This window comes from Streptopelia decaocto (assembly GCF_964273445.1).
Source record: "Streptopelia decaocto genome assembly, chromosome: Z".
In the NCBI taxonomy this organism is placed as follows: Eukaryota; Metazoa; Chordata; class Aves; order Columbiformes; family Columbidae; genus Streptopelia; species Streptopelia decaocto.
Window position 1 is genome coordinate 1,547,013 of NC_138657.1, and position 21,294 is coordinate 1,568,306.

At 37.6% G+C, this 21,294-nt stretch overlaps 1 protein-coding gene across 2 annotated transcripts in view; it reads left to right on the forward strand.

The window, feature by feature from the left end:
- Positions 1–11,257: 11,257 nt before the first annotated feature.
- The window catches only part of KIAA0825, a 237,978-nt gene continuing 227,941 nt past the window's right edge, over positions 11,258–21,294 (forward strand). For both annotated transcript variants that reach the window (XM_082074214.1, XM_082074215.1), the window contains exon 1: positions 11,258–11,342. The gene's annotated coding sequence lies outside the window, so the exon portion shown is untranslated. The remainder of the gene's footprint in view (positions 11,343–21,294) is intronic.

Below are 21,294 nucleotides of genomic sequence, written 5' to 3' on the forward strand. Positions count from 1 at the left end.
TGTCCAAAATCAGCGTTTGTGTCGCTCAGCTGAGTTAAAAAGAGCGGGAAGCGGCGGGGGGGGGGTGCGGGCGGAGCGCGGGAGAGGCCGCGCTGGCAGGAACCCGACGGAGCTCGGAGCGGGTTGAGGGGTTTTCCCTCTGGAACATCTGTGAGAGGGAACAAGGGTTTCTGATCCTCAGGGACCTTTTCACAGTTACCTCAGAGAAACTTTCAGAGTGTCTGGTGCCACATGATGGCTGATCCTCAGGGGAGATGGGCAGGAGCCGCTGCAGCCAGATAATCACAGAATCACGGGGTAGTTTGTGCTGGCAGGACCTTCCCAGCTCCCCAGCCCCCCTGCCATGACAGGGACACCTTCACCAGCTCAGGGTGCTCAGAGCCCCGTCCAGCCTGGCCTGGGATGTCTCAGGGATGGTTCATCCACCACCTCTCTGGGTACCTGGCACAGGCTCTCACCACCCTCAGGACAACAATTCCTTCCTCATGTCCAGCCTGAATCTCCCTCCTTTACTTTAAAACCATCACCCCTTGTCCTGTGACAACAGCCCCTGCTCAAAAGTCTGTCCCCATCTTTCTTCTCGGCCCCTTTTAAGTCCAGAAGGGCTGCAGTAAGGTCTCCCGGGAGCTTCTCTTCAGCTGAACAGCCCAGCTCTCTCAGCCAGATATTTTGGCGAAGGGTTGCTCAAGCTGGTACTGACTCCTCATTATGGAAATCAGTGTTTCATTTTTTAAAATTGGAAAGCAACATGAAATGGTCAAAAAAAGGTTCAGATTGTGTCTCAGGCACTCAATTTAGAATTTAAGGATGTCAGATTGCCAAGATTATGGTTGATTGTGAAACTTTATTTTGGTTCCCGATGTATTTAAGAGGTGACATTGACTCGATTCCTGTGCCATGTTATGCACTGAATGGATAGCACATGAGAAATGTGTTAGTGCTTTATAATTAATAAATTTAGGTTTGTAGAACACTTTTATCCCTTTTTTTTTAATACAGTTGGAGAGTAGAAGGCACACATCCAGACTCAAGAAAAGGAAAAGATAAATTGAATTCCCTCCCTAGAGAACTGAATGCTGCTCTTGCCCCCTCCCTGAAATTCTTGTATGGTAGCGGACAAGTCTCTTCATACTAATTGAGGTAGCTGTTTCATATATAGGACCTGTAAACTGAGAAACGTATGGCAGAACTTTCACAAGTGCTGAACATTTGTCACTGCAGCTCAGATCAACAGAAGCAATGCAGACATAGGTATTCCTGTGGAAAGAAAACGAAAACCACCTACCTTCAGACATCTAAAATCTGGCAGCACATTGGACTCTTGGTTTTAAATCTGTCTGAGTTTCCCAGATATCAAAAGGGAAGAATAGTTCTGCTGGGCCTCACGTGGGCCTTGTGTTGCGGTTTATAAAGTTTTCTGATACGCTTAACACTTGCTGAAGTTTCTCCCATTTTCTGTTTCCTTAACGTTGCAGCTGTTTTTTTGTATGCAAGAATGAGGTAGTAATCATTAACAACTTCTTAGTTTTTTTTAATATGTGGCACTGCAAAATCTTTAAACATCTACTTGAATATTGAGATTTAAATGGCTAGATTATTTGCTTACATTTCTTGATAGACAATGAAGATTACTTGCATTTTCCAATTTGTATCTGTAGCACCTTTTTAACTGTTTGTCACTGTGGAGTAATTTAGGGTTCTGCTCACTGCAGAACAATGTTTAGATTGCTCAAAGAGAAGTGTGACTTTAAAGAGTTTGGTGGCAGGTTCACTCTATTATTTACTGCATGGGGGAAATATGCCACAACAAATGCTGCCGACCTTCTCTCCAGGTGCCTCTATCAGTTCTGGTGCAAATCTTCAGGATTCTTCTCTCCCTGATAAACATTTGTTCTGGAGTCTGTATTTTAGAGCTCCAGAGGCAAACTTTCAGGGAAGGCCTGTACCCCCATTCGTAACACCAAACTTTCAGGCATTCCCTCCCTGATAACTGTTCACTCTGGAGTCTGTATTTTAGAACTCCAGGGGCAAACATTCAGGCGAGGCCTGATAACTGTATGCAGAGCAGACTTTCAGGAAACAAAATTCTCAGGAAAAACAAAATTGAACAGAGTAGAAGAGCAGGAGGGCTGGCTCGGGCTGGGGACCTGCATAGAGCTCCCCCTAACCACAGAAAAACTTAGACTTCTATATCTCTACAGACCATTCACACCATGATTCAGTCCAATAGCAACATTTCACTTTGGGGTCAGCTTGCTTCTCATTTAATTCTTTTCACTGATCTCACATGTGCTTTTGTTTTGCTGTAGACATTGTTTGTAGTCCATAGCCTTGCAGGTACTGTTTTGCCTGAATAAATCCTTTCATCTCAGCAAAGTGCAAAACAGCCCTTATCTTGGAACTGTTCAGTGTCATTTGTAGTTGCTTTTACAGAACTTCACAGCTTAATGTTTCAGCAAATCCAGTTTACCAAGTAACATGAAGCAGAGAGTGTATTAAAAATCACACAACTTTATACTTTTAGATGATTCATTATCTTCAATATGCATTTACTTAAGCTAAATGATTGACATGAAACTGCTGCAAGTTTGGCTGGAGGGGGTCAGGTGCATCTGCCACACTATTGAGTTGTCAGCACTGGAAAGGTATTAATTTTATTTCTTGTGACTGGAGTGCAGGAAACAAAAACCGTGTGTTTGTTTTATAGAATGTAATCTAAAGTTTAGCCCACACGTAATATGTTGTCCCTAAATACTTTTTTTTTAAATTTTGATAGTAAAAACCTTTCTTATTTAAAAACTAGGAACACAGTTCAAATGAATACATAACTCTGGGTTCATTTGCTCTCATAAAGCTGAACTAAATAATGCTTGGATTAATATTTTTAATGGTAAAAATTTAATTCTTATTAACTACTACTAACTACTAACAATTAACTAGTTACCAACACCAGTTTTATGCCAGAGGGCTCTTAACAGGCTGGAGAAATCTTCAGCATACAGGACAATAAATTTCAGCACGCAATGCTATAAACAAGCTGCTCATGAAAAAGTTGCATACTTATGTAATGATCAGTTGTTACCTTTGAGACTTAAAATTTTCTAGGTTATTTTTTGATTGGTTGGTTTGTTAGGTGTTGTTTTGTTTTTCACTTGTCTGTGACATATAAACTATGTGGAATCAAAATAACTGAAACCTCAAACTTTCCTGTCTATTTTTACTTTAAAATACATTGTTACTGATGTGTAGCTTTAAAAAATCAAGAACATGTTTTTACCTTCAGTTTAGTCATGTCTGATAAGTTTGGATTTCACTTATCCACACCATCTATCAACAATGCTTATACAGCTGCCATGTCTTCAGTTATTTTGGAAGCCGAGATCCAATTCCAATAAATAACTTACTTCTACTCTTTCACAAAAGAGTTTACTTATGGTGTTCAAGGTGCCTCTCTCTTTCGGAATTCTGTAACTGCTTCTTTCTTAATTTTATTTCCTAGAGAGTCACAAAAAGAAGAATTTTCATTTTCATTCCAGTCTACTAGCTTTCTACCATAAGTTTTTGTTTCCTTAATGTTCTACACATAATTGTATTGCCAGCATGTCTTAGCCTTGAAATTTCACTCTTTGCATTTTCCCGTAGATAGCATTTTATTTCACTTGAAGTGTGCAGTTTTCTTTCTCGGCCTCATTAGTGTTGCCATGATCAATGTGATCACCACTGAACCTTGTCCTTACATGTCACAACCTCTTTCTGCAGGCCTTCACCACCTTATCCTTCACTTTGCAACTTAGTTTTCCTTTTCTTATTGTATTTTTGTTTGGTTTTGCATTTTTTGTCCTTCAGTAGTGTTTTGACTTCCCATATTAATAATGGTATGTGATTTCTTGCAGTAATTGCGATAGTAGATACAATCCATGCGTAAATATCTCTTCCATTCTGAAATATGATCTGACTTTTTTTTTTTTATGTAGTGGAAGATATTTTGCATTATGTGCATAACATATTTTCCATCACACAAAGAAGTTTATCAGTTGATTGATTAACAATTTCAGAGTTGAAAAAATTATTAATTAGAGCTTTTTACTTCTGTTGCCTCAGCATAATGTATATATGCTTAAGTAGTATTATTTGACAAAACAAAAATCACAATGCCGTAGGCAAATGTGGTTAAACATTTGGTAATCACAGCTTTGAAAAAAAACCCACAAAACACAACAGAAGCTACACTGAAAAGTCAGTTACGAAAGCTAAAACACTATGAAGTGACTCCACACTGCCTTCATGTGGAGAAAAATCTGACTTTGTGCCATGTTTTCAGTCAATTTCGTAAGTTTGTCTGCAGTATGAAGGAATTTTAGTTTTCTTCTATAGTGATAAGGCATTAGAAGACTTGGAAATAATATAAATGTAAGAGAAATCCATAGAAGATAGAATAGCTTCTGAATAATAATTATTCTTCTATAAGTGTACCTGTAGTTTCTTTCATAGGCTGATGTATATTGCAATGGCAGAACAAGCATTGTGGAAATCGTTGCTTTTCTTCAAGGCTCACTGATTATGTAAACTCTCAGTTAGCATAGCTTTGTACTTATATTTAAAAGCATCTTCTTTATGGTCTTTTCAGGAGGTATCAGTTGTTTTTCTTCTATGTAACTTCTTTTTCTGACCGTTGTAAGCTCAGCCTGTCTTCAATCTCCGTGCGTTCATCTGCCCTTCTGCCGATTCAGGATCAGTTAACGGGCGTCAGTGAATCCGTGTCGAGGGACAAATGTCGAGAGCACAGAATGGTGTTGAGTGACTTGTTCAGTAACTCTTCTGTAAATGATGCCAAGCTATATACTTTATGTCTACTAGTTCGCTCAGTAGTGAATTAGTGAACCACACTCATGACGTGGAATAAGGTTTTGTTTGTTTCTTCTTTCTTTTAAAATACAAGTACTGGAATACTTTCATTTTGCATTTAGTACTTACTTTTCCTAACACATAAAGTTCAAGTTTCTTGTCTCTGCCTGATATGAGTTAGTCCCTGGCTGCTTGGACCTTATTTTTTAATCATATTGCGGTTCTCCTGCCCTGACCTAAATCTGCTAAACCTGCCTGGAATACTTAATTGACCTAATTCCCCCACTGACTTTCTAATATTTTCTCCTACATAGGAGATCTATTCTGATGTGATCAGCAAATTTTCCTTCATCAGAGTCCTTTCACCCTCTGTTTTTTTGAGAATCTACATAAGCTCACTCAGATTGTGTATGTTGATTTTCATTTTTTGGGGGGAGGAGGAGTATATCTTAAAATGTACTTTTCTTTTGCATATTATTCTTCCCTAAGTAACTGCTGTCAGAATAGTAAAGGTGTGTAATGGTAGCAGAAATTATAATTTGTTCTTAATAATTGTATGTTGTTAAATAGAAATGTATATACTCAGAATATTCCAGAATGGTTTCTTCTTTGCAATAACTGCTCTCTCCCCCCAGTTTTATTTCTCATTAGGCAACTGCCAGCAGCACGATTGATGCCCTACAATGCTGATAAACATGAATCTTGGCTTGTAGACATCAGAAAATCAAATTAGGCATGAGATAACAGGTGGGGTAATGTGTACACTTTTTACCCTCTCTACTCTTTCGTACAGAGAGCAGGCAAAAGGTGTAAATGACGGTGGATGGAAGGAGAAGAAAAAAGTAAACAGAAGCTAGGAGAAAGTATGACTTAAATTGTAATAGGGAAGGTAATGATGATGCAACAAGCACAAGATAGTATCAGAATACCATATAGTATCTTACAGTTCTATTTATGCATTTTATCAATATGTAACTGTAAGTTTCTACAAAATTGTGACATACAAGTATCTGATGCAGATTTAATACAGAAGGTGAGGTTAACAGAGTGTCGTAGTGGTTCCTTGTAGCTGTTCAGTGGTCCCTTAAGTTAAGGTGAAACCCTTGTCATCAGCAGATCTTGCAGATAACTATTGTATTCTCACAGCTTGCTTTGTCATCTGTCCCTGAAAATTCCAGATTGCTGGGGAGGGCAAACTTACCCTGGGATATCAGTCTCTTGAGTGTCTCATGAAGGTTGTAGTAGATTCAGTACTAAAATAATGTGTTCATTAGTGGGTGTTTTTATTTTATCAGAAATCATTTTCTACTAGACTCCAGAAGCAGACAACTTTTACCAAAGAATAAATCCAAAATTAACTGTCAGAGTAATAGAAAAATATAGATCTTATTAATGTGGTAACCTGTTGCCATAAGAAAGTGGGTTTCTCTTCAGATAGGTTTTGAGATCTGTTGCAATGCCAAATAAGTTGATACATAATTTTACTTTTCTCAGTGAGACTTGTGAAGAATTCACTTGAATGAGCAAGACATTTTACTTAATGATTGGTTGTTTCCCACCACACTTGTGGAGTTGGGAGTTAAAAGAAGTGGAGTTTTGTTACCGTGATCATTCCTGTGTGGTTCTGCTTGGCTTTGCCATAGCTCAGTATAAGACATACGAGTTGTTCTCCCATCCAGAGTTACTGCTCTGTGCTATGAGGCAGATGTTCCTCAAGGAAAGAGACAGCACAGTCTTTCTGTAATCAGTAGTCCCAGGAGCTGTATGAGGATTGGTGAGGTCCTCCAAATAGCTTCCTGAAGATAACCAGAGGATTGCAGAAAAAGTGTCTAGAACTTTTGCAGTAGGGGTGCTTTGGCAGTCCCTTATGCCCAGCAGAATGAAGGCTTCCTTTCAAGCAATGACACAGGTAAGGTCACTCCCTCTTTTGTTCCACTTTCTCGATGAAGCAGTTACCTTTATTGGCGTGGAAGGTTTTTGTTGCCAGTGGTTTCTCCCATCTGGAGTGCCAGTATAGACAAAGGCTGTATGGTCAGCAACATTATTAGAATCACAGAATCATTTCAATTGGAAGAGGCCCTCAGGATCATTGAGTCCAACCATAACCTAACCTAAACTTAGCACTTAAACCATGTCCCTAAGAACCTCCTCTATACGCCTTTTAAACCCCTCCAGGGATGGTGACTCCGCCACTGCCCTGGGCAGCCTGTTCCAATGGCTGACAACCCTTTCAGGGAAGAATTTTTTCCTAATATCCAATCTAAACCTCTCCTGGCACAACTTGAGGCCGTTTCCTCTTGTGCTACCACTTGCTACTTGGGAGAAGAGACCAACACCCTCCATGCTCCAAGCTCCTTTCAGGCAGTTGTGGACAGTGATAAGATCTCCCCGCAGGCTCCTGTTCTCCAGGCCAAACAGACCCTTGCTCACAAAGACCATTGGAAAGGGCTGAATTAAGAGCAGGACTGAAATCCCTGGCTGGGAACAGAGTGTCTTTTCACGAAATATTGGGAAGAGGGAAAGCTTTCTTTAGGAAGGCATTATGGGCACTTCTATAGGCATAAACTCTCTAGGGATGCCAGCTCTGTTTCTCTCCTTTTCCTGCCTCCACACTCACAGCAGTAATCTCAAAGGTTTATTAGGGAGAACAGAGTAGAATTTAGGTACCCAAAGTTGTTTAAACAGAAGGTCCTTTCGCGGAATCTAAGAATGACTTTACAAGAAGAGTTGCTATTACCAGCGGTCAATAGGGTATGGATCTTTTCAGTTATAGTACTGTTATAAGTCAAATGATTTTGAATTCATTTCACTAAGGCATTCCAGACACACGTGGCCTTTGAGGTGTCTCCTCAAAGTGGAGATACCACTGTACTCTTTTCCATCTGCAGCTATTCCCATGTTTTGGTGAGGGAAACCTTAAACAAATATGACTGTTCCACCCATGGGATTGTAAAGACAGTATGGCAGGAGATGGAACAAAATGAAAAAAGAGCAGGATGAGAATTAATGGAGAGACTAATTAGCAGAATTGCATGTGTAGCGTATTGGACGTACACAATGTAAATCTTCTGAGGTAAATGGTAAATGGTGATTGAAGTGTGGTAAATTGATCTGTCAGTTTTTAGTTTAAACATTTAGAGTTGCTTTCAGAAACTGATTTGTTGCAATCTGTGGAGACATAAATAGGCCTCAGTGAATTATATTTGGAGGTGTTTCCATATTTAAGTTACTCATATGCCAATTTTTTCTAAGCAAAATGTCCATATCTTAAATTTTCAGGGTAAGTGTTATATAGGAATGGGCTTCTCTCTGCAAGAGACAATATAGAATTGATCTGAAACACTGCATTTAGTTAAAAATGTCTGTGTGTACATGTGGCTGTATATAAATATATAGAAAGGTATTATGTGCTATACATGGGCTTTTCTTGAACAAGGCAAAAATCTTTGCTAATCCAGATAATTCCTTGCAAAATATCTTTATAATGTATTGACATATTGAAGTCAAAAATTCTGGTTGTTGGTATTGTTGGTTTGTGTTTGTTTTGTTTTGTTTTTAATGGATAGATATAGGTCTCTTTATAAGGAATTAAATGGAAAATTATGTTACAGAAAGAATCCCTGATTAAAATTATTTGATGATTTTTTTTTTCCAGTTTCTCTATATACAGTGTAGCTTAGAATTTTGCTACATATGTGATTAGTCAAATTTAACCTAAGTTGTGTTTAGTCCTCAGAAGTATTCTTTTTTGCTTTATCTTTTCATCGATTCAGTGAAGCTCCTGCACTGTGATTTGGGTTCTAAAGACCACGGTGATAGAATGATTTCATTCTTTCTGGGCTGAGGAGAAAAATTTCCATATTGTCCCAGGCAATGATATTCTAAGACGGAGTTTGATTGGGTTTTGACTGGTTATATGTCTTTTATCTGTTGAATTCACCACTCTGATTGGCTGTGCTTCAAATACCAACTTAACTTTATTTATGGACCCTTTTATAGCCTTTAGTTCCTATACGAATATTGGTCTTTACCTAAAAGTGTGAGTAATATAGTTAGCAATTCTTCCTTTTATAACTAAATTTGTCAGCTAGCTGTCAGCTCTGTAATGTGCCTGATCTTTTCTTGCAGAATTCAATTCAATATAAAATCTAAGTCATCTGAATAGCAATGCAAAATGCTACCAGAATGCTACTCTGTTGTACTTTGTAATTTCCTCTTCATTTTTAAATTTTATGTTTGATAAAGTTGAAACTCTTATACATTTGTTGCTTAATTTTATTTCTCATTAGTTAAGTGAAATAATCAGTGTGAATGTTTCTGCTTACAATTTCAGTTTTAGCAAATACACTACTTATTTAACTTGTCCAAACATGTTGAAGGTATTGAATTTTAAGGCAAAAACATGCACAATCTGAAAAGGGAACACTGACAAGTTCAGTCAAAAGGGAAAAGAAGAATAATTTATAAAAGGAACGGTAGATAATGATGCCATCCAGTTGTTTTAAAGTGCATCTACCTCACCTTTAATGAATTAGATTTGTCAACAGCATATGTTTTATGCACTGCTTCTAATGAAGTGGCACACCAGCACTACAGTATACTTTGAGGTTTATTCCATCAAAGCTTTTTGCTGTCGTAAAGTAGACCTTTTTAAATAATAGATACTAAAAACTACATTTAAATAACATTAAGGTTGTGACACAAACACCAAATGACAAACTTCAGGCAATTCAAAGTTAGGGCTGACAACTCATCATTAACTTGCATTGTTGCTTTTTAAAAAAGAATCACAATTGCATGATTTAAGGCTTGAATGTCAGACTAACTTTAAATTTCCTGGCTTTTGTGGGCTGGAGTTACAACCTTACTGTCATCTTTTATTTAATGTTTTGCATAGCCGCTGTTTTCAGAAGAGTTTTAGAAGCTCTGGAAGAAGTACAGGCTTTGTTGGCTTTGTTCTTAATTTAAAATACCGATGTGAAAGTATTGGTCAAAGAACAGGACTATCGTGTTGTCAAACTTACATGGGGCTCTTTTAAACTTCCTGTGCTCTTTGCTGATTTTTCTACAGAACATCTGAATTACAGAAGTTATATTCCTGGGGTACTTCAGCTAAACCCCTGCGTAGTGCTAAAGGTTCCCCAATTATTTTCCATGTAAAGAGCTACTTTTGTTTGAATAAACAGTACTGAAAAAACCCAAGAGTTTAATAGCTGTAGAAAGCCTTGTAAAAATATTTTAAGTTACTTAAAATATAGTGAAACAAAAGCAAATGAACAGGATACTTCCTGTTATCATATTTATTACATATGCTTGTCCATTTTGTTGCTGTTAAACATCACGGAACTTTAGGTGTGTTGCATGCATGTGCAAACACAATCCTTTCGGTTCCTCTGTAGAGATGATTTCTCAAGATCTGTTAAGTTTAATGCAGGCATTTTCATCATAATTTTATTGATTTAATCCAGTATAAACTGGCATTCCTGGACAGGGTAAGTTGCTGGGGCAAAAGGGTGGTGGGATAGTTTTGCTGTACTAGTTTTTACCTATCTGATTTGATTCATTATGTTAGTATCCACAACCACCACTGGCCGCAGCAGTTGATCTTTAGTTCTTTTAATATAATCATAGAATCACAGGATGGTTTGGGTTGAAGGGATGTTCCCAGCTCCCCCAGTCCCCTCTGCCATGAGCAGGGACATCTCCACCAGCTCAGGTTGCTCAGAGCCCCGTCCAGCCTGGCCTGGGATGTCTCCAGGGATGGTTCAGCCACCACCTCTCTGGGTACCTGGCACAGGCTCTCACCACCCTCAGGGACAACAATTTCTTCTTATGTCTGATCTGAATCTCTTTCCTTTAGTTTAAAACCATTAACCCTTGTCACATCTTACAGGCCTTGGCAGAATGTCTCTCTCCATCTTTCTTATGAGCCTCCTTTATTTATTGCATGTTCATCTCAAACTTCCACCTCTTTTATTTTCTAAGTTTCGTTTTCTACAAGTGGGTGACCACAAGGTAGATTGTTCTCAGTGGAACTACTGAGCTATGTAGACCTTGTGTAAACATTTGTTACAGCTGCCATATGCTATTTGGGGAGATTCTGTGGCCTTCTAATTTCCCACCCTGTACGTATCTTCTCTCCATTGCTTTTGTACCTTTGGAACAAGAAAATGAAGTGTTACATAGCGCCATGGTTTGTATACATATCAACAGAAATGGGGGCTCCTAAAGTTAAAACATTTTTAACTTTTTGAAGCTGGACTATTATTTACCAATGGGAATTAAGAAGCATAATCTCTTACTGTATGACCAATTTTATATTATATTTAAGCAATTAGGATGTTTGTCCATGAAAGTGTTAGTTCCTCAACTGCTGCCCATTAGTAATTTATCTTTACCTTGTTTTTACATAGGACCACAGATGAACTATTAACTACATGTTCCTCAAAATGGAAAATCTGAAGATTTCAGTTACGGAGAGGCTATATTGACTGAAGGTGTGTATTTATGTAAATTGTACATTGATATGTTTTGAAATTGACTTGCTATAAACTATAAACACTTTAAAAGTTCCAACTGCGTGGTTAGATGAGAGCTGTGACGTTTATAGGAAAGTGCTTATTGGTACCAATCAAAAATACATATGTATTTTTTATTAATTGACTAAAATATAGGAGATGCTACATTGACACTTAAAAGGTTTTAAAAAGTTCTAAGCTAGCTTTTTTCAGATTCTTATCTCTTTATAACATATAAAAAATTGATAAAAAATTACTAGCTGTTTTAACTGTTAAGAAATGTATAGGTCTTAACTTCGGATTAGTGTAATTTTGTAAGAAGTCTGAATAGGGTATCTCTTTGTAGTAAGGACTTACCTGGTTATTGGAGAGGCTAATTGTGAGCACTGTTTTTGAAGTGCGTGGTGTAATTGCAGCATTTGCTGAGGTGCAGCAGTCACTAATATCTGTTATATTTGGAGCAGTCAGTTTTGTAACATACAGAAAACCCAAATAACTTTTCCTGACCCTGGGAGGAAAGGGTTGGAAAGAGTGGGCTATCTCTGAAGTTGTCTGAATCTCTTTTCTCAGTGCAGTCAATCTATTAATGTCCACTCTTTTTATTGCAGTGCCATTAGTGCATAATAGTACAAAAAATCTAACTTGAATAAAGCTTGTAGTCATTTCAAGAAGTGGTTTAGGGAGCTATATCATCCAGTACAACAGATAAAAAGTGGATTATTTGAAATATGAATAGTAGGCTTTACAATGTTTTTAATTCTTACTATGCCATTGAACTGGGAGCATGTGAGTTATGCCAGGTAGTGCAGATATAGGGGGGGTGTGAAGAATACAGCCTGCTTGGTGCTTTTCCTGTGATAAACATATCCCTGGCACACGCTCTCACAGAGGGAAAAAATGGACAGCAATAATTGCAAAGCGATAAAGTTTGATTTTCTTATTTGGAACAAACTCAAAGTTTCTGAATAATGTTCAGCCGTGAAGATTAGCACGAGGCACAATATTGCAATGACACTTATTGCCAGTTTATCTAGGAAAAATATGTCATTTCAATAAATGCTCCCTCTCTTTTTGATCTCTGACCTCTTCTTAATTTTTCAGAATACACCCCATTAATGACTGTTCTCATTGGCTGTTTTGCTTGTTACATCCCCCAGTTTCCTGGTGGTGTACCAGTGAATATTGGGTTGGGACCACCTGCTGTCTGCTGGGTCACAGCAAGCATAATTTATCTTACATATTAATAGAATATAGTTGAAACTTAAAGGTTCACCATAGAACTCTTATATAAAAATAGGTTTGGTCACAACTCATGCTTTTGAAAGATATTATCAGTTTTAGGCAGTTAAATTAAGAAATATATAGATTGAACCTTAAAAATTTCATTGTTACTTAAGTTTCTAGCTTGAGTCTTATATGGCTTATTAATTTTTAACTTTACAAAAGCTGTAAAATGCTATAAAATTACTGGAAGGAAAAAGAAATTTGCCAAAATGTTAATGTGACCCTAGAAAAAAATTTTTGCTCCTTTTTCTTTAGTCTGTGATGTCCCCCTCTCTTTCTCTCTAGCAACTTTAAAAGTAGTCTTCCTTAAAAAAAATTAGGTCTTTAGTTTTCAGTCCAGTTTTGTTCTGCAGCAGAAGATTTATTTCATGTGATAAGCAAGTAGTGCACATTGCTTACTCTTCTTGACTGGTTGCACAACTCATTTGAGTCTTGTAGTTATGTGAGAAATAACACAGTCCATGGTGTTCGCTTGTAAGATATTTATGAACACTTGCCTTCTTAGTCATTAAACCAAAGGCTAAGTGTGTTCTGCACTGGAGAATTTAATATAGTATCTTTGCTTTAGTTGTTTAAGATGATAGGGAGGAGGAACCCCTTTCAACATCACAAATTCGCTGTTTGTCTCTCCTTTTTACACCATGATTTATGGCCTGGCCTAGTTCCAAATAATATTTTATTTTCCCCTGTGTGAACTCATTTTGTTGTGACTCCCCCTATTTTGAAGTAGTATTCTTGACCCCACATCTTCCCAGAATAGACAGTAGAATGTATTAGAGTTCACCATGAGCATTCTTTAATCATACTCACATGGCATTTCCATGGCATATACAGACTGACAGTGTAGAGGTGGATTAACTTCACATGAAGTACAAGATGTTCCAGCTGCAGGACTCTTAGTTGTCCTGTGATAAGGAGCTTCAGGCTGGAGCGTGAGAGTAGAGTTTAAGAGATTCTTGAGAAGAAGGAAGTTCCTTTCACTGTTAAAAGTTCCTTTATTTTCCTTTCTGATTTGGCAGCAATGGAAAGGTATTGTGGATAAATATTCTTTAAAGGTGCCACTTGGTTATGCATTATTCTACTTTTGTAGCCTCATAGTTGGGATAGCTTGGACTTCTGCCAGGAAATAAAGATGTAACATCTGATAATGTAAGTTATCAAGTGAGGCAGAACTGGATTGAAATATCTCTGGGAAGATAAAGGCTACCTCTGAACAACTAGTTGAAAACATAGTTTATGTATGCCTTATGAATTAATAAGAAGCTTAAAAAAAAAAAAGTAGCTTCCCTGATAATTACAGAACTGCAGGCCAGTTCAACACAAGGTTTAGTTTTGTACAGTTATTTTGGTTACCATGAAGTAGATGTGATGTAGTACATGTCAGTATATTTGCACATTTCTTCAGATGTCTTTCCTCTCTCCTACTTGCTTTCTGATAATGCTCTGCTCTTTCAATGCATAAAGGTAGCTACTATCAGTTACCAGTTTCACTCTGGATTCAAACTGATAGATAACTAGAGGTCAAGACATAGTCAAGGCTAATCACTTCACTTAAAGAGGCTTAAATCAATGTCCTTTTAATTAAAACTGACAATAGCATTGGTCTGTGTGTTACTCATGTGTTTTTTTTCCCCTTCTTTAAGTGATTTCAATCAGATCCTTTTTTTTTTTTTGAATAAAAGAACATACAGGTCCAATCTGATGCATACTTTATATGGTAGAATCAATATAGCACTGAGTATCCAAATTGTGCTTTGGCTAGCAGTGCTAAAGGAGGAAAATACAGTAAGCTGTTAAAACTTTTCACTAGGAAGCAAAACAGAATAAAAAGGCAAGCAGGAGGATGTCTGACCATGAAGATGAGTGGTCATGGAGAGGCCGTTGCCAGCCCAAACTGTTACAAGAACACTAAAACACTGCTGTATTATTAGAAAGCGTAGCTATCTTGCTGTGGAGCTCTAAATACCATCTAGGCATACACCTCTGCATAGCGATGTTATGGATTCATCAAAGATAGGCTTTTATTGTTTCGGGTGTATTCTGACTAGTTACCAAAGAATCTTTTAAAACGACTTTGATTAGTCTTAGATTAGGCCTATGCATGGGACAGGCAATCTGAGGTATTTAAACAAATAGTTAGATGGGGATTCTGATGGGAAGTATCATGGTTATTCTATTTATTTTTATATAGCTAGTAAAACTTCAAAACCTGATTGCAACTTCAGATGAGTCAAAATACTAAGCAATAGACTTCCGGATGATTAGAGAGACTGGTGTGTCTATGTGAAGAAAATATTTTATATAAAAATGCATTATGCTTTGATTAACCCACATGAACTTCAAATAGAATGCTAATTATACAATACTGTGCCTCATCAGAGAAATCAATTACTTTTAAACTGATATATGTGAAGCAGCGAGTTATGTTATCAAGCTTACTTTGAAGGCAAGCTGAGAGGAGAATGATTACAGATCACATCCTTCCATGAGAGCTGATTTGCCTTGAATGTATTTCCTGTTGTCAAATGCTAACCTTTCTGAGGCTGTTCCTGATGTAGTTGAATATAAAGTTGTCCTCCTTGAAATTCTTATTTATATTACACGTTAGCAGCAACCATTTGGTCAATCTCAGTAACGTAAAATGATCTTGAAACAGATCCTATGAGATCTACAACATTGAAATTATTTATCTAATCTTTTTCTTAATTCAGTTATCTTATGACATGCAATTGTCACCTCCTGCAAGCAATTTTTTCTGTGACTTGAAAGTGCTGGCTTCTTTAAACACAATTACAGTTGTTGGGTTGCTAATCCTATGAGTCAATCTGCGCTAAACAAGAAGCTTATATCAAACCCTTGGCAGCTTCAGTGAAAATTAAAAAGCATGCTTTACTGTAGAGATTGTCAAGAGTGAAAATAATATTTGTCCAGTCGGACAGCTTGCTTTTGTAGTCGCTAAATGAAAGTTGAGATTCTGTCTCTTCCTTGAAAGCTTCTGTGTCAAGAAGGTAATTTGGACTGTTTGCGGTTTGACAGGGATTATTAAAATCAGATGAAGTGAAGGGAAGGAAGTGTGAGAAAGCAAAATTGACAGTGACACTCTCTTATTATTTGCAGCTTGGATCATGATGACTATGTTGATATGATAGATTCTAAATATTAGGTTCACTGTTGGGAAATGTTAAGCAGCAAATACAGTAAAATGCAGTTTTAGATGTTTTCTCTGACTTAACACAAAGCCATCCGCATTTATTTTCACTGGGAAATTTGAGAAGGGGGAGTATAGTGGAAAATTAAAGACTAGAGGGGCAAGTGGAAGGAAAAAGGGAGTGGTTCAGAAAGAATTTAATTTTCTCCTTTGTGATTTGATTTAAGCCAACAACTCTTTATCTTTTGTTTGTTTGTTTGTTTTTTCCCTCTGAGTTCATACAGCTTGTTAGTATACTTCAGAGGGAATAAAACTGAGGATTAAGAATTGATGGAACAGGTCATAAAATTTATTTTTCCCGTGACTTGAATTTGAATTTTGGTAGGAATGTTTTAGCATTAATAGTTTTACATAAAGTGAGCTCCAGTCTTAAAGATCGTTGTTTCACATCAATTTTTCATTACTTGCATCTTGCATGTTATTTTTAAATAGTGATCTTTTCTGCCACTTTGAAATAAATAATTTAAAAACTTAAATTATTGCAATATTCATATAGCTGAATTTTTAATTGCTGAATATACATTAGCTACACATAGTATGCATCTTTTGGTTTCTAGTAAATATACAATGTATTATTTAATCTTAATCCTTTATCCCTTGGTTGTATAGGTAAACTTTCGATTTTTGAATAGGCAAGTTAGTTCAGAAGTGAGACATCTGATTAGTCAAGTCTGAAGGTTGCTCTCATGTCTGTGTGGTTTCATTTTCTGTTTTCCAGTACAGGAACTTTGTGAAAAACTGTATTTCGGAGCAATTTTCAGTGTACAGTGTTATGATTTTATAGGAGATTAGAGAACTGAAAGGAAAACAGGTGGCACATGGAAGCCTTTGCTGTTATTTAGTATGGCCATAACTTCATCTTCAAACAATCTCATGCAACATTTGAAGAGTTAAGCCATGCCAGTACAGCAGGTCCTGTCCCTCATCTTCACCTGTCTTCACAGCAGAGTGAAGCCTATGGGCATCCCGAGTGATTCATCTCCCAGAACAAACGGGTTCATAGAGTCATAGAGTTGGAAGGGACACAGAAGGCTCATGGAGTTCAGCTCCTGTCCCTGCAGTGACAACCCCACAGGTCACCCCGTGTGTCTGAGGACATTGTCCAGTCTCTTCTTGAACACTGTCAGGTTGGGGCTGTGACACCTCCCTGGGGAGCCTGTTCAGTGTCCAGCACCTCTGGGTGAAGAACCTTTTCTGAATGTCCAACTGACCCCCCCTGGCACATCTGCTGCCGTTCCCTGGGCTCTGTCACTGTCACAGAGCAGAGCTCAGCCTGCCCCTCCTGCTCCTGCTGAAGAACCTGCAGCCCATGAGCTCTGCGCTCAGTCTGCTCTGCTCCAGCTGAACAAACCCAGGGACTGCAGCTGCTCCTCACATGGCTTCCCCTCCAAACCCTTCACCAAATTCGCAGCCTCCTCTGGACACCCTCCAGTAGCTTTATCTCCTTCATCCTGTGTCCCCAGCCCTGCACACAGTGAATGCTCCAGGTGAGGCCGCCCCAGCGCAGAGCAGAGCGGGACAATCCCCTCCCTGCCCTGCTGGCCGTGCTGGTAAGGGAGCAGAATGACTGAGGGAAAAGTGGTTCCAGAGAATGGTTTGCAGACTCACAAAATAAGGACTGTCAAGAGAGAAGAGGGTGGTGTTGAAGACAGTGGGGATGCTGGTACAGGAGGTGCTGCGATAAGGGAGCACACAAAACTCGTGATGTGAGAGGAGGGTGCCAGACCCCCGTGTGGGCTGGAAGGGGGAATGTGAAACACACAAACACCTTGAAATAAGAAAGGGCTCAAAATGCGTGTACAGGACCATCTCAGAGGGAAGTAAAAGACACAGCAATAGGTTAGTCCTGTGCAAGAAATGACGTGTGTAGCTCTGTAGTTGCAGAAGCATGTACTGGTGCTATCAAAAAGTTAGATCAGCATTACAGTTTTCTGTTCTGGTGGAAATTGTACCTACGAGGCTGATGTCCTGCCTCAGCTGTGGTTGAAGGAAGGCATAGTAAAAGCCAGTCCTTAATCAGAAAAACATAAAATATAAACAGGACAAAGGAGAGGAGAGAAAGGGAATAATATTCCTGTTTAAATCAAATATAAAGAATAGGAGATGGTGATTTACCCAACTCCTGCTCTACGGTGGAGCTAATGTGTAGTAGACCTAGGAATGGAACTCTACTCACAAGAGTGTAACACTTGCACCTGAATATAAGTATGTGTATATTTATGATTTAGAGAGTTAGAGATCACTGTGCTGGTGGTGCACAGAAGACTGGTAAATCAGGCCAGTTTCACACATGGAAGCAACACTTTACTAGTCTGACGTTAATAAACAATACACATAGTACTTAGTAGTAATTTTCACACAAGTTTAAGACAGTTAGTCCTTAACAAGCTTATCCCAAACTGTGAGTAAAGAGCCCCACGAAGCTGGTGCAGCACAGCAGTCAGCAATGGCTTGGATCCTGATGGTCTTTGTTACTGAAGCGGCCTTGAGCTCGTTAATGCGGGAAAGCATCAACCCAATAAGCAGCTTCACTCCAGATTTTCTTCTTTGTGTCTTACGTTTCTTACCATCCTCCTCAAAGAGCCAGGGAGGATCTTATTTCCTTTGAAGGAAATTGGAAGGTTTTTCTTTTTTGCCCCCTAGTGAATTGATTTCATTTCAGGACAAATGTCAACTACGTATCTTCACATTTACTCCTCTATCTCCATGTCATCATTCAGCAATGGTATTCTTTAAATGCTTTGTGTGCGCAAGTACTTAGAAGTGCACAAATAAAAAAAAAATAACAAAAATTATAGAATACTTAGTTAGAAGAACATTTAAATTTCAAATTTTACTTTGTGTGGGCTTATTTAGAGTTGAGGGATAGCTGCCCTTCCTGAATGTGCAGATTTTACCATGTTACTCAGCCACATGCTCATGATTTTTAGTATCTCTGTTCTTTTGGAATCGATCTCTATATCCTTGTGTCTAGTGTTCATCAAAAGGGAGCTTAGTTGGATCAGGCTATGTTTTCTAATGCCTGCCTGTGCAATTAGTCTGAAGAACAAAGAGAGAGAAAGATTAAAACTCAAAACCTAGCATTTCAGTATTTAGAGTGTTTTCAAGTACAGAAAGTAAGGTATTAGTTTAGAGCTCCGGAACACAGCGTGTCAGAGGCGATGCTCCTGACAAAAGTGAATATAAAGTATTTTGTGTAGTTCCAGAGTTAATTTCAGATTACTCATTGCTGCTTCATGTTAACGCATAATAGTTGTACTGAGTTTTATTCTTAATATAAACAACACAAATGCATTTCACAGTATATGCAATGTAGTATTTTTGCTGGAAGTGTGATGCCTATGTTTACATTTTTGGCATAGGTTAGTCTGTGAAGATGTAATTTAACATTTTACTTCCTACTGAAGTGTGTAGTCCAGTTTTCAGCTGAATCAGCTGAGACACCTTTCCTTATAGAATTCATTTTTAGTGCAGGGCTTCAGTTTTGGAAAAGGTGTGTCTTTTTAATTTTTCTTTAAGAAACAGTCATAATGTAGTGCCAGTATTTGTGATTAGAGGTCCACTTGCCACCCTCTTCCCCCACCACAAAGGTCCGGGTCAGCAGAATCTTGCACACTCAGTAGTTAAACATTTCTTGTTAATTTCTAAAGGATCATTTGCCCTTTACGTTTCTGGCCGTGTTTTATGGAGAGGACTGATTGATTTATTTTGATAGTATGTGGTGCCTGTTGCTTCCAGAGCCACTGGAGCTATAAACTTCTGTTATATTTTGGTAAAGTAACATGTTCATCTCCTACCGGTTTGTGATACCAGCTCTTAAAACCTTGTTAAAATAGAAAAGTAATGTAAGCAGATTTTATTTTTTGTTTGTTTGTTTTAAAAGCAAGGGCATCATACTACATAGGCATTTTCAGTATTTTAAAACATTTCGTTAAGCTGTCAAAGTGAAATGAATTTCCCCATTTCAGAAGTCACATAAAAGAAATTTCACTTAAATGAAATTGAATAAAATGTAGGTGACAAATGTGAACATTTGGTATTTTTCTCTAATAAATTTTCCTGTCCCTTCATAATTATTTTTATACCACAGAGTATCTGCTTCTAATTCATCTAGGAAGGACTCCTGTATCTGTCACAAGCATTTCGAGAAAATACTGAGACCTCTTAATAATTTCGAACTGTGATTTTTTGAAATAGTCAGAAGCTCTAAAAATATCTGAAAGAACTCCTGTGTTTTCTAAATTATGTTTATCTCCACTAGTATGAATAACATACAAATTTGCTAATTAAATCTTCTTATCCAGTTATTCAAGAGACAATTATGGTTATTTTCTGGCACCTATTCTGGTGTCCGCTATGATGATGCATGGTGACTTACTTGCAAATTAAGAAACAAACAGCGTAGCAGCCTGAAACTATGGGTGATTTCAGTTAGATATGAGAAATAAATGGCTGAAAACTGAGTCAAAGTCCACAGCAGAATTTGTAAGAAAGATGACAATGTACATGTGGTATTAAGAAATAGCATTTCTTCAAATGAGGGTAGGGTGTATTGTCAGTAAATGGACTAAATGATGTAATTTAAAGTTCTCCATGAACCTGGAGAACACCAACAACTGGTGTAATTTAATAGTTCTGTCAGTGTGACAACATTTGGTTATTAACAGAGAAAGGAATGACATTATTTTTATAAATTTTGTTTATTTAAAAAAAATTATAAACATTTATTTTTTTTTGTGAAATGTATATGAGTTGCTGCATACAATTGTATTTCTAGAAAGGCACTGGTTCTTATGTAACAGTTTTTTTTAAAGAAAAATTGCCTTATCTAAAGAACTGCTCTCAGTGTCTCACACATCTTCTTTGAAAAAAGTGAAAACTGAAAAAATTGGTAGTCAAATATTCTTTCTTAAGAGAACAAAAAGTGGAATATATAAAATAATTTGATGTGCAAAGTATTAGATAAAACATTCACAATATAATCAATAATGTCTTCAGTATAATTGAAGGTGACAAAATACAATTTTTTAGTATGATTTTTAAGTAAGCTTTAAGGAGTCTGTTAACTGAAAGGAGAAGAAATGAAAGCAACAGTAACAAATCAGAAGGATACAACTCCCTTTTTCCTCCTTTTCCCTCTTCCTCCCTTCCCCATCTTGCATACTGCCTAGCTCGAAAGAGCTTGGAAAACTTATTTTTAAAGATATATCTAAGTTAAGGAGTAAACAATGTATTTAATAACAATCTTTCCTCTTACAGTTTGTATGTGACCGATTATTCTCAGCGAAAATCCGTTGTCTCTTTTGGGCTTCATGGTGAATTTGCTGGTAAACATCAAACAAGAGAAGCAAAGGTTTCTAATGAATTAAAGATGGAAATTGCATCTTTAAGATGAGGCTGAAAATACCTGACACATTCTAGATCATGTGTGCTCCACTA